Source organism: Saimiri boliviensis, chromosome 4, assembly GCF_048565385.1.
Source record: "Saimiri boliviensis isolate mSaiBol1 chromosome 4, mSaiBol1.pri, whole genome shotgun sequence".
Classification (NCBI taxonomy): Eukaryota; Metazoa; Chordata; class Mammalia; order Primates; family Cebidae; genus Saimiri; species Saimiri boliviensis.
In genome coordinates this window covers 166,492,116-166,506,129 of record NC_133452.1, presented here as the reverse complement: position 1 = coordinate 166,506,129, position 14,014 = coordinate 166,492,116, and the positions used below count along the sequence as shown (strand labels likewise).

General features: G+C 44.8%; 5 non-coding genes and 1 pseudogene across 5 annotated transcripts; 3 read left to right on the top strand and 3 right to left on the bottom strand.

Moving 5' to 3' along the window:
• Positions 1-815: 815 nt before the first annotated feature.
• TRNAE-CUC (transfer RNA glutamic acid (anticodon CUC)) lies at positions 816-887 on the bottom strand. The gene has a single exon. It is a non-coding gene; the product is annotated as a tRNA-Glu (tRNA).
• A 439-nt stretch (positions 888-1,326) lies between these two features.
• TRNAF-GAA (transfer RNA phenylalanine (anticodon GAA)) lies at positions 1,327-1,399 on the top strand. Its single transcript has one exon. It is a non-coding gene; the product is annotated as a tRNA-Phe (tRNA).
• A 4,422-nt stretch (positions 1,400-5,821) lies between these two features.
• Positions 5,822-6,299, top strand: LOC101029885 (large ribosomal subunit protein eL29 pseudogene; annotated as a pseudogene).
• Positions 6,300-6,849: 550 nt separating this feature from the next.
• Positions 6,850-6,922, top strand: TRNAM-CAU (transfer RNA methionine (anticodon CAU)). Its single transcript has one exon. It is a non-coding gene; the product is annotated as a tRNA-Met (tRNA).
• A 2,806-nt stretch (positions 6,923-9,728) lies between these two features.
• On the bottom strand, positions 9,729-9,801 carry TRNAK-UUU (transfer RNA lysine (anticodon UUU)). Its single transcript has one exon. It is a non-coding gene; the product is annotated as a tRNA-Lys (tRNA).
• A 3,944-nt stretch (positions 9,802-13,745) lies between these two features.
• TRNAM-CAU (transfer RNA methionine (anticodon CAU)) lies at positions 13,746-13,818 on the bottom strand. The gene has a single exon. It is a non-coding gene; the product is annotated as a tRNA-Met (tRNA).
• Positions 13,819-14,014: the final 196 nt, after the last annotated feature.

The window sequence follows — 14,014 nt, the reverse complement described above, 5'->3', positions numbered from 1 at the left end:
GCACCAAACCTGGTCAGGAGAATAACAAAAAGTCTGCTTTTTCTCCAGTAGCTACAGGTAAATTTATCAAATGTGCTTTCAGAGGTGATGCTGAATGAGCTGTTCGTTTGCCTGTTTCTCAGTTTTGTGACAGGAGGTTTTAATCTCATGTTTATGACCTTCTCCTAGTCTCTCGTAGGAAAAAACATAGCTTGTGGCGTCATATGGGAAGAAAGGTTGAAGCCTGGAGAGATGAAGCAGTCCTGAAACTGCTTTGGCCCGGAATATTAAATTACTGTGTAGGTATTTCTGGAGCTATCCCCCAGCGCCCAGCTGGAGCAGCGTGGAACGTACAGATAATCCGAGGAAGGCAGAGTGGGTGTCTAAACCCCATAAGCTCTAGCAGCTTCAGAAGCTTGAACAAAGCGAGCTCTTCATCAAATCTCTCAAAAATGACTTCCCCATTTCTTGTCTGTCATCTTCATAACTGTCATTTCAAAAGGTTATGCTAATCTCAACCAACTCCTAATCCATTGTCTCCGAAATTTCCTGCTTATTGAATCATCCAACTGAATGAGTTAAAAATGTTAAAGCACTTAGTACCATGACAGTCACTTGGAGTACACTACTAGATTAAGTATTCATTAACAAATGTTTTTAAGTAATTGAATATTACATCACTTGTCATTTTGTACCTGGAATACCAAAATAGGATCAGGGTTTCTATGCAGAAAATGCCTCATATGGAAAATAGAAAGTTAACTTATCCTCAATTCACTGTTTACCTCGAGGTTTCGTTCCTGGATCAAAAAATTTAGAGGTTAAAAAAATGCGAATTCCCTGACCGGGAATCGAACCCGGGCCGCGGCGGTGAGAGCGCCGAATCCTAACCACTAGACCACCAGGGAAGTTACTAAAAGCTTAATAAAATCACTTTACGAGCTAGAACTCGATATGCATGCTCACAGTTGACTTCTCCTAGTTTTTCCAATGAGTCAACGCAAAATGCTCTCCTATTCACCTGCCTCTTGTCTTGCACCAACCCATAAAATCTGCACGGCAAAGGACGTGGAAACGCCATAAAAGTAATTTGTGAGGTTCGTTACCGGATGATGGAACCTGCTCTATTTCGATTTGTGGATTCAACCGGAAATAATTTTCTTCTTGCTTTTCTCTGCATAAAGTGGTGAACCCTTGAAGAGCAAGATAATTTTTTAATTTGTCTTTGGTTTATTCGGCAAACTCGTCATTGCGGATTTAAAACAAAAACAAAAACAAAAACTAACAGTTAAATAATAAGATAAGTAATAAAGTCATTATGCCTTTTTTCTAAGTGACGTGGGCGGAGCCGAAATAGCTCAGTTGGGAGAGCGTTAGACTGAAGATCTAAAGGTCCCTGGTTCGATCCCGGGTTTCGGCAGAAACGCACTCACTTTTTCAGTTCACAGCAATATAGATACTGAACTATAAAACAGAAACACTCCTGGGAACCTAAAATGGAGTCACGTTTTTCTCAGATTTATAAAGGAAATCGTAAGAACCCTGTGGGATACAAAGTGTATTTCAGTAGCAGAACTCTAGATAAAAGAAGAGGCAAACGTGCTGAAAGAAGTTTAATCTTGAGCAATACCTATTACATTTTATTTTCGACCTCTATGTTCCCTCAATAAATATTTATAGAGTAAGTGAATTGTTAAGCAATTCTCAAAGGAAAGAGAGAGGCACTCAAGGAACCGAAGGAAACGTTCCTGGAAGAAGCAGCCTCCTGAACTGAGTTTAACTGAAAAAGCGGCTCCTTGCTAGAGGCAGGGTAGGGGCAAGGTGGCCGCTGAGCTGTGAAAGGAGACAGACAGCATATTCCCTCAGCCACCTTTTTCCTGAACTCCCAATTTGCTAGCTCTTGGCATATTCAACCCCTGTCTTCCCACTCGGAGAAAAGGTCTTTCTTTTCCAAGTCTACTTACCTGCGCATTTGACCCCTCTCCTATTCATTCCATTTTGCTCTATGCTTGCATCCTTCACCTCTCTCCTCCTTACCTGTCTCTCTTCAAACTGCAGAATGTCTCAGTCTCCCTCTTTGGACAACAAAGGTGGAACGCGTGCCCTTGTGCATCATCCTCAGACTCTTTCCTTCCACTCAGCACCTATCTGTTGTAAGAATAATGTTTGCCTCATTATTTGCTCAGCTGAGGTCTGCCTTCCAATCCCAGAAAACCATTACCATCAACTTTCCAACTTGCCAAATGTCTTGGCTCTTTTCGGTCCTATGCTTACTTTTGCACAGTATATTAACCTACTGACAATCCTTCCCTTATGAAGCAGTCCTCCTTCGGATTTTGGGACTTTGAAGCAGCCTGGTTATCTGGGGTGACACCCAAGGTTCCTTGTCTCACGGCCACCGAGACCAAGGACCTGGACACACCAAGAGTCAGGTTAACAGCGGAAATTTAATAAGCGAAAGAAAGAAAATATCTCTCTGCTACAGAGAGGGGTCCCGGAAAAAAAAGGGTGCCGAAATTCTGTGAAATGCAGGGGATTTTACGGATGAGCTAGTTGGAGGGTGGTGTCTGATCTACATAGGGCACGAAAAACCCAGTTAAGACCAGGTGTGCCAGCTGCATACGTGTGAATTTCTGGCAGCCCTTACCCAATCTGTTATTATGCAGGTGGGTTCTCTGCCTGGGCCTCTCCCTGTTGCCCCCCATTTCTTTCTTACCACGCCAAGCTAACAAAAAAGGGAAGGAGGAGCCTCAGGGCTGACATGTTTGGCCCCCAGGTAGCCCTTCTGTATGGGTGCAGCCGCCAGCCTACCCCCATTGCAAGCTTCCAGCTTCCTTACCTATGTCTGCAGCTCAATCTTTCAGGCTCCTCTTTGTTAGAAAAGAAATAATTTGTAGGGCTGCTTTTTGTTAGAAGGGAAGTTCTGATGGGGACTCTTCTGCCCTCTCTACCTAAGCCATTTCTTTCTAACCTGTTTCAACTTGACTCTCCATTATCTTTCCCCGTACTCTCTCACTGTTCCCTTTCGGCTCCTCATCTCTCTCATTTTAACTACTTTGGTCTTTTTAAATTAAATGTTTAATTTTTAGGTAATCATAGATTCACATGCCGTTATAAGAAATAGTACAGAGAGATTCCAAGTCTTGCCCCCAATGGTGACATCTTACACAACTATAGTGCAAAATCACAGTCAGGATATTGATACTGATATTGATGAGGTCAAGATGCAAAACATTTCCATTACACAAGGACTCCTCTTATTGCCCTTTTATAGCCACATCCACTTCCCACAGTGCCTGCCTCAACCTCTGGTAACCACTGATCGGTTTTTCACTTTTATAATGTCATTTCCAGAATGTCATAAAAAACATAATCATACATTATGTAATCTATTAGATTGGCTTTTTGCACTCACTATAATTATCTAGAGAGCCATCTACGGGTTGTTCAGCAACAATAGTTTGTTCTTTCTTCTTGCTTAATAGTATTCCATTGTATGAATTTGCCAGTTTGAACATTCATCTGTTGAAGAACATTTGGGTCATTTTCAACTTTTTGACTTTTACAAATAAACCTACCATAAACATTTGCATACCGGTTTTAGTGCTACTATAAATCTTCATTTATTCAAGATAAACGTCCAGGAGTCCAACTGCCAGTAGTATGGTACTAACTTTTTAAGAAACTGCCACCTGGCACAGTGGTTCACACCTGTAATCCCAGCACTTTGGGAGACTGAGGCAGACCAATCACCTGAGGTCAGGAGTTTGAGACCAGCCTGGCCAACATGGTGAAATCCTGTCTTTTAATAAAAGTTAAAAAAAAATAAATTTTAAAAATAAATAAGAAACTGCCAACTGTTTTCCAGAACAGCTACATCATTTCACATCCCACCTATGTGTATGCAGGCTCTTCAGCATTTGGTTGTCGCCGCTATTTTCACTTTAGTCATTCTGATAGGTGTATAGTGATATCTCATTGTGGTTATAATTTACATTTCCCTAGTGCTAAGGATGTTGAAAACATTTTTGTGTGATCATTTGCCATCTGTATCTCTTCTTTGGGGAAATGTCTCTTTAGGTGTTTCATCCAATCCGAGAATAGTTGTGTACAGGTGTTTATGTGAGATGTTCCTGAAAAATCTCAAACCTTTTGCAAATCTCTATCTTAGAATATGAAGCTGTCATGCCATACAATTTGTTAAAGCACAAATACGACTTGGTGATACTTTTTAAAGCAATGTAAGAAGACTATTCAGGACCATCAGGATAGGCATAGGACCCGTTGCAAGGAGGTCTTGAAGAGAGGGAAAGAGATTGAGCTCAACTCTGAATATAGCATGGGCAAGTGGGAATTTATAGGCAAGGAGAAGTGTGTTGTGGTGAGTGGACAGGAAATTACTAAGAGAAACATCAGAGATAAGGGGAATTCTGGCTAAAGAAACCTAACAGGATTCTTGCTGAAGACGGGTCAAGGTGGTCAGACATCAATCATCTGGGGGATAGCGGAGAATGAGGAACCTGATCAGAAATGAAGCGTAATTAGACATAGAGGATGTGAGAGTTCTTCCTAAACTACTTGACAGTGTCTTTTGCTAAAACTAGACTTTACAAGAGAGTGCACAGATGGGCCTAGCCGAAGATTCAGAAGCTTGAGTAAAGTTTGGCCGAGCGAACAATCTTTGTCAAATTCTTATGCGATTTAGTTGCAAAATGCAACACAGACTGCCGTCTTGTTTAGGAAAGAAAGAGCATAGCGTGGAGAAATTTCCAAGGTAATAAAAGTCACTGACAAGAGCTTCTTCCGGCTCCCACCGACTGAATCATCCTTCCCTGCGAGCATAGGGTAGCATGTGCCAGTCCCACCCGTGAACTCACGTGGTCTTCTGTATGCAAAAATAATGCCGTTGACTTTTTAAAGGAAATCCCCAAAAGGGAGGTTAAAAGAGACCGGGTCTCGTCAGATGTCCCAGGCAGAACTGCAGGCGTTGCTCGCGGGCGCGGTCCCACCGCCGCCCAGCACGGGGAGTTTGACCTGCTCCGTGTCCGGCCTGGGCCTGGTCCCCCGCTCCTTAGACAACCTGGCACCCCCAGGCTCCCCCGGGAGCCCCATGTTGGTGCCAGGCCCGGTGCGGACGCCCGCTCCACACATCGCCGCCGCCCCGAACTCCCGAGCACCCACGATCCGCCGACCTCAGCCTCCCGGGGAGCTGGGATTACAGGCGCGCGCCACCGCGCCCGGCGCTGGGTTTGGCGGCACCGCGGTCCTAGAGGCTGCAGCTGCCGGCTGCGTGTGCTGGAAGGCGGGATGCGCGCAGCGGTTTCCTGGCTGCCCAGCCGGCTGCAGCTCCGCATTACGAGAAGTGCCAAATAGAACCGAGCTGAGGAGACCGCAGAAAGCACGGGCGGAGGTGAATGAGCCTCCCTTACTATGCTGTTCTCTGAACCTTTGCAAAAAGATCAATTAAACAAAGACTTGTAAATTTAATAAGGGAAACAGTGGAGGACTGTGTTGAGTGGGTTTCACAGGCTTCAGTATGTACATGAAATCTCCTCGGGATCTGGCTAGAATGCAAAGTTCTAACGCTGTAGATAGGGGATGGGGTCTTCTGCATTCTTAAGAAATACCCAGGCTGGGCCAGCGTTGCTGATCAGCAGCCCACGCTGCAAGTCACAAGGCTGCTGATGCTCTGGGACCTGATGTTTCTACACATTCCTGTCACATCATTATATAAGAAGACTGAGGAAAGAAAGGAAAGAAGAAAGAAAGAAAGAGAGAGAAAGAAAGAAAGAAAGGAAAGAAGGAAAGAAAGAGCTCTTCCGGTCCTAGGCGCTTGGGGAACCGCGGGTTAGGTGCAGACATGGCCAAGTCCAAGAACCACACAACACACAAGCAGTCCCGAAAATGGCACAGAAATGGTATCAAGAAACTCCGATCACAAAGATACGAATCTCTTAAGGGGGTCGACCCCAAGTTCCTGAGGAACATGCGCTTTGCCAAGCAGCACAACACGAAGGGCCTAAAGAAGACGCAGGCCAACAATGCCAAGGCCATGAGTGCACGTGCCGAGGCCATCAAGGCCCTCGTAAAGCCCAAGGAGGTTAAGCCCAAGATTCCAAAGGGGGGTATCAGCCGCAAGCTCGATCGACTTGCCTACATTGCCCAGCCCAAGCTTGGGAAGCCTGCTTGTGCACGCATTCATTGCCAAGGGGCTCAGGCTCTGCCGGCCAAAGGTCAAGGCCAAGGCCAATTCTTCACACCATGAAGTTACCTTTGTCCAAATCCCTCTGGACTTGCTCAAGGCACAGACCGAGGCGTGATCGGGGACGATTGCAGCGGGTGGAAAAGCCAGTGAGACCTGGAGAGGTGTTTTCTTAAAGCAGAGGCCTTACAAGAAGTTTGCTGTAGGGGAGCGCAGCAGAGCGACAGGTGGTGTCTGTCTGTCAAAGGACGCTGGTTTTTGTTGAAGATAGTAAACACTCTGCTTCGCGACGGGGGACGCCGAATCACTTTTCCCGTGGGAAAGACCCGGTGCGGAGGGAGAGAGGAAACTGGCTGGCTTCCTGTTCCATCGAGGAAAAAAGGGTGGACACGCGCGCAGGCGACGTGTCAGGTTTCCAGACAGGAGGTTTAGGAAACGTTTGACCTGAGGTGAGAAGTGGGGTCGTCAGTTCAGAATGACAGCGGCAAAAGCGGCAGGATCAGCAGAGACTTTCCTCATCTGGTTCAGGTTTTGGAAACTGTTGAACTTTCAAGAAGCTTCGTAAGAATGTTTTATTTTCGAAATTTAAAGTAAAGGTAATGTGGACCAAAGTTTAAACAAAGTGAAAATCAGTGTTGAAAATATCTGATGAAGGGGTGTCCTCGCGTGCCTCCTTAGCGCAGTAGGCAGCGCGTCAGTCTCATAATCTGAAGGTCCTGAGTTCGAGCCTCAGAGGGGGCAGCCTTTTGTCTCCAACTGCCATAAACAACCATACTCGTTCATTATACATCCATCTCGTCATTCCTGGGCCACGCGTCTGTTGTCAGACAGATTAAATCTCAAGTCTCTATGTCCCGACAGTACATCTGTTTTAGTTCTTTTCCTGTAATGAGTATCATCTCTTTCCAGTGGACATGCTGTTTTGTCCGAGTTCCTCTGACTTTAGTTCCTTCTTGGGACGGTATCCTTCTACTGGTGCAATTTAATTAATGGAAAAAATGAATAGACAGATAAAAACCTGATATTAAATTTGTTATGGCAGGCCTAGAAGACTAATACACCATCCCGTCGCTCATTCACCAACCTCCCATCACCTCACCTCAAGCTGCTTTATTTTCTTCATAGAATGTTTTACTATATAAAGTTTCCTTGTTCTTTTATTTTTTTATTTTATGTTTTTTTTTTTTATTTTTAAAGTGAAAGGTCTCACATATTTATTACTGAACCCAGCCAACCAAAGCCGCCTTCTTCTTCTTCTTCTTTTTTTTTTTTAACACGAATAATGGAAGCACTGTGGGTTGTACCAACTAATGCCTTCATAACAGATCCAGAGAGGAAACTGTTCAAACTTCTCCAGATACCGGTGACATTTTTCAGCTCAATTTGGTAACATGATTGCGACTTTCAGACAGCATAAATATGTGTGCCATCTCATGTGTACTTCCTTATAGACCCAGCTTGGTTCTTCTCCAACGTCTCCTTTTGGAGTTTTACCTGATTTTATTACCAGTTTTCACGCGAATCCACTGGGAAATGGGACGATTTTGCTTTTGTTCCTTGGCCAGGAATCGCTTAATCCTGAAAGTCTTCGGCGAAGACGTGGCAAGAAACGGACTAAAGCACGCACCACGATGGCGGAGAAAGGAAGAGAGGAACGATTTTTATTGTTTGATGTCTTTGTTGTCTGTTGCCCACCCAACCTCCTAGATTGTAAATTCCATTAGCGATAGAATTTGTCATATCCACTTCTGTATTTTCAGTGCCTAGCACGGTATCCGATAAACAAGTACTTCTCAAATCAATCACGTAATTATTTTGCATATTAAATGTTACGGTTTTTTCTAGATGCTTCCTGTCACTACCTCACTCCACGCAATGCAAATCGCACATGAGGAGTATTTGCGATCATCCCCCAGCAGTCACACATACTGCAATTCATCTTGCAGGCTACACCTCTCCGCCCAGTCTGTGCTGAAAAAGAGAGGGCACGCCTTAGGCGTCTCCTCCAAAATGTCTGGACCTTAGGGGTTTGTATTTCAGGGCAGCTTTCTTAGTAGTTCCTTCGGGGGCCGACTTAAGGAGGTGTTTTATGGGGAATATCTTAAAAGTTTCTTCCGAGGCCGGGCGCGGTGGCTCAAGCCTGTAATCCCAGCACTTTGGGAGGCTGAGGTGGGTGGATCACGAGGTCAAGAGATCGAGACCATCCTGGTCAACATGGTGAAACCCCGTCTCTATTAAAAATACAAAAAATTAGCTGGGCATGGTGGTACGTGCCTGTAATCCCAGCTACTCGGGAGGCTGAGGCAGGAGAATTGCCTGAACCCAGGAGGCGGAGGTTGCAGTGAGCCGAGATCGCGCCATTGCACTCCAGCCTGGGTCACAAGAGCGAAACTACGTCTCAAAAAAAAAAAAAAAAAGTTTCTTCCGGACCCTAGGCCTCAGGTTCCAGGAACCTTGAATCTACCACAGATAAGGAACGGCTGTTAAAGATTCGGGAGATGCCTAACAGCTGAGTTTAAAGAGACTCCTTTACCTTTGTTGGAGCCAGCATCATTCAGAGTCTGTTCCTCTTCTTTGCAGAATCAGAAACTATTTTTTATTTTATTTTTAAGATGATGATGATTTTCGAGACCGAGTCTCTCTCTGTCGCCCAGGCTAGAGGGCACTGGTAGGGTCTCGGCTCACTGCAACCTCCGCCTCCCGGGTTCACGTGTTGCTCCTGCTTCAGCCTTCAGAGTAGCTGGGATTACCCACCACGCCCGGGTAATTTTTGTATTTTTAGTAGAGACGGGGTTTCACCATGCTAGCCAGGCTGGTTTCGAACTCCTTGCCTCATGATCCGCCCTCCTCCGTTTCCCAAAGTGGTGGGACTACAGGCGTGAGCCACCGCACCCGGCCTATTTTATTTATTTACTTATTTTGAGACAGAGTCTTGCTCTATAGCCCAGGATGGAGTGGAACAGCGCGATCTCAGCTCACTGCAAACTCCGTCCCCTCGGTTGAAGGGATTCTCTTGCCTCAGCCTCCCGAAGTGCTGGGATTACAGGCGTGAGCCACCGCGCCCGGCCAGAAACTGTTTTTAAATTCACCTAGTTTTTCAGACTTGCAGTGCTGACTTACAGTAACTAAATGCCACAAACATGCCACTCCAGAATATGTACACTTATAACTTTCTTGGCAATTGATCAGCATATTCCCTCCTACGTAAAATAAACTCTACACTGGAAAGCAAATAACAACAAATTACTCTGGCACCTGTAAGCAGAATAACAGAAATAATAAAATATTAAATACTTTTTATTCTAACGCCTTGTCAGTTTTCTTCAGAAAATCTAGGGCTATCTCAGTGTAGAGGCCCCATGTATGTATTCACCTCACCGCTTTTATTTTGCAACAGTTATTTGTCTAATCGTGGGTTGAGATTTTGGGCCCTAAAGAGTTTTGTGAATTTTTAAGGTGTTAGTAATCTGTCTCTACAAAACATTAGCTTCTCTTATGAGCTTTCTCAAACCTAGCCTTAGAAGCAGCTGCCAAACACCACAGGACACGCCCGAACAGGGACTTGAACCCTGGACCCTCAGATTAAAAGTCTGATGCTCTACCGACTGAGCTATCCGGGCTCCCCACGAATAAGTTCCTTCGTGTATATTCTAGTGAGTAAAAAGGTGCACAAACTTCATATGTTTCAACTTAGATTCTGTCCGTGTTTCTTTTCTTTATTTCCATTTCTACTTTTGCCCCTTTTAATACGGCTCACAGTTATTTTCATCTCCAGCTCATGGAAAAAATTAACTTCCATCCTTGTGTAATGTAATCCAAACAATTACTTGTAAAAGTAATATGTAACTACAGACATAATTGCCTGGTTTGTCTTGTCTTTAGTCTTCAAAAGTTATGCTCCTGTCTTCCCTGCGAACTTGAGAATATCTGGCACAAAGTGCGCACAAAAACAGGTCTTGAGAACTTATTTTGAGCAAGGCGCTCAGCTGGGCTTGCTGCGGTGGGCAGGTACTACCTCAGCCCTCGGGGAGTTCACACTTTAAAAGGGAAAAGCAGCCATGAAAGAACAAATTATACTGTAACTGTTTAAATAGCCATTTTGGTCAATGCTCTCAAGAAAAAGTTCAACTTACAAAATGTTGGGAAAAACAAGCATAATCTCGTGACTTGACTTTGCAAATTAAACGAGATAATGTAAGCAAACTCTTGCTGGCGGTTCAGTGAAAATTGGGTTTTATTACAATCATTACTCATACTATTGTAAAACAGAAGATCATTTAAAACACCATATTTAGCCATTTTTGTTGTGCCACTTTAGACAAGTTACTTAAGCTCTCAACCACTTTCTCTCGTTAAATCTAACGACAGAGGCCGGACGCGGTGGCTCAAGCCTGTAATCCCAGCACTTTGGGAGGCCGAGGCGGGTGGATCACGAGGTCAAGAGATCTGAGACCATCCTGGTCAACATGGTGAAACCCCGTCTCTACTAAAAAAAAAAAAAAAAAAAAAATACAAAAAATTAGCTGGGCGTGGTGGCGCATGCCTGTAATCCCAGCTACTCAGGAGGCTGAGGCAGGAGAATTGCCTGAACCCAGGAGGCGGAGGTTGCGGTGAGCCGAGATCGTGCCATTGCACTCCAGCCTGGGTAACGAGAGCAAAACTCCGTCTCAAAAAAAAAAAAAAAAAAAATCTGACGACAGAAACCCCTCCTCAAAGGTTAGGTCTAGCACAATGGTTGTCATGTAGTGTGTTTCTGATCTTGCATTTATTTAAGCTACTATTCACAAACAGATTTGAGGTTATCTACACAACTATACTATAAGATAAAGTGAAAATGTTAATAGATTTAAATCAGCAAACCACACTGCCAAGTGTGTACCTATGCAACAATCTTGCATGTTCATCACATGTACCCCAAAACCTAAAATGCAATTAAAAAAAATAGATTTAAATCGGGATAAAGGGAACATAGAAGAAGAAAAGTGAGACAAATAATGCACACTATAAATCACATCCCACCCCTACCTTCAAGAGCATGGGTTATAAAGGGCGATGACCTCTTCCAGCAGATTAGAGAAGATTTCTCCCAGGAAGGGATCTTTAAGCTGAAAACTACAGGCTTAGCTGGACAAAAATGTGACTCCAGTATTGCAGGAAGATCAAAGAGCCGAGCACTTTCAGAGACCTGAGAGGAGACCTGAGCAGCTTGTGTGCAAAGAGCTCAAGAGACTGTTGATGAAGACGGGAGCCGAGGTGGACAGGAAGGCAGGGACAGCCCAGCGACTCACAGGCTCAGAGGTTATGGCTAGCAGTACAGAGAGCTGACTGCACCCGAGCAGCAAGGGGAAGCCACTGGGAATTCTAAGGAGGAAGGAATGACATGATGATGACTTTTAGGAGTACACTGGCTTTATGTAAAGAATGAGTCAGAGTGGAGCAAGAGATGACGTGAAACTGTAAATCAGGCCCATGTGCAGTAGAAGGCCACGCAGACACAGCTCAGTGACACATGGCACTGGGAATGGATGATGCAGAGAGCTGGGGAACAGCTAGAAGAAAGACGACTTGGGCCCACAGTGCCCCTGGGAACCTGGAGAGCAGTAGGTGTCAAGAGGTCTCAGCTGCTCATTTACCAAAAAAGCTCTTTAAAGGGAAAGGCAGAAATAAAGCAAAACAGGCCCAGACTGGTGGCTCCTGCCTGCAATCCCGACATTTTGGAAGGCAGAGGTGCGCAAATCACTTGCAGTCAAGAGTTCCAGACCAGCCTGGCCAACAAGGTGAAACCTCATCTCTGGTAAAAAATACACAAATTAGCTGGACGTGGTGGTGGGCACCGGTAATCCCAGCTACTCAGGGGTCTGAGGCAGGAACCCAGGAGGCGGAAGTTGCAGTGAGCCGAGATCGTGCCACTGTACTCCACCCTGGGCAACAGAGCAAGACCCTGTCTCAATTTAAAAAAAAGAAAAGATTAGGTATTTCCATGGGGCACATTATGGTAACCAAGAGGTAATAACTACTGGGAAGTAACTGCCACCTTATGGGGCTGGAAGAAGGAAAGGAAAGAGATTGTGACCACTGAGGAAAGACCCCTGGAGTGTTAGGGAGGAAGCACCGTCCTGCTGCTGCAGCTGGACTAGCACTTACTTATATAAGGGACAGTGAGACATTCTGGGAATGCATGAAGTAAACAAATAGAGATGGGACTCCACTGCCATTGTTGCTGTGACCTGACAGGAAGAAAGGAAGAAAAACATTTAGAAAGCAATCCCTGCGTCTCTCCTCTCGCTTTCTAGTCTCCTTCTGTTTCCTCTTACTGACAGAACACAAGAGAAAGCCACTGGGCAAAGGAGTTTGGGAAAAGTCGTCTGCAGATTCCCCAGCCCCAATATCACAGAACACAGTGCTGAGGGTGATTTTCAAGCTGAGAGGGAGGCCAGGTGCAGTGGCTCAGGCCTGTAATCCCAGCACGTTGGGAGGCCAAGGCAGATAGATCACCTGTGGTCAAGAATTCAAGACCAGCCTGACCAACGTGAAGAAACCTCGTCTCTACTAAAACTACAAAATTAGCCAGGCGTGGTGGCCCATGCCTGTAATCCCAGCTACTCAGGAGGCTGAGGCAGGAGAATTGCTTGAACCTGGGAGGCGGAGGTTACAGTGAGCCGAGATCGTGCCATTGCACTCCACATGGATGACAAGAGTGAAACTCTGTCTCAAAAAGGAAGAAAAAAAAAAAAAAGCTGAGAGGGAATGGACTAATAGGAACACAGCAAAGGAGCTACTACTCTGTCCTGGCACACAGTAGGACTCAAGAGCAGGACATTAATTATCAGTCTTTTCATTATTACTTGAGTCAGGGGTTCATCTTAACTGTAAACATCAGCCTGTCTGTCTTCACTTTTTGTTTGCATTTTATCCCTTATCTAGTTTGGATAATTTAGATCCAGTCAAGAGCACTGGAAGCGAGAGAAAAGTTCCAACGCAACGAGAACGAGGCGGGAGAGTTTTTCGTTAGGCTTTTTTTGGTTTCTTTCTTTTTGCATATGGAATGTTATTGGTGGCAACCTGGTGGTAAGCCATTCCAGAAGAATGGTAAAAGATAACTAAGTCAGCAATTGATAATTAGATAAGCACTATTCTATACCTTCCACACCCCTAGTACAGCCCTCCACCCACTCCTCCTTCTCTCAGCACCCTAAAACAGGTAAGTTTCTTGACTCTGCTGTTTTTAAAACAAAGACAATTGCCAAGCATATCTGAAAAAAATTTGAAAATGCTATCAACTCTATCTCCAATTGGTATGCGGGACGGAATGGGAGACGAGAAGAATTTTGGAGAATTGAATTCTTAGTGAAAATCACTGTTTTGTAACTGAACATAGTTCTATTAAACAGCAATTACCCTTTCTGTTTCATCAAAGCAATTTCCTTAGATTTTTTTTCTTACCCGGTATAGTGTATGCTTTTCTACAGAGAAAGCACAGAAAAAAACACAAGGTTTTGTCAGCTTCCTTTGTTGTCTTACTCATTTTGGATCAAGGGGAAGAAAAATGGCAAAACAAACACGTTGCCCCCTCTGAGGTTCGAACTCAGGACCTTCAGATTATGAGACTGACGCGCTGCCTACTGCGCTAAGGAGGCAACTGTCCCTCCCTCTGAACCAAGGGCTCTACCAATATGACCAAGAGGACCATTAATTCGGTTTTAAATTCTCTGAATCACAGTGTTTCAAAATACAGCGAGTGCTCGACTTACGGCCACGATTGGTTCGGACAGACGGTCGTAACACTATTTGGTCGTAAGTTGAGTAGGCTATATGTAGAGTACCGTGAAATTA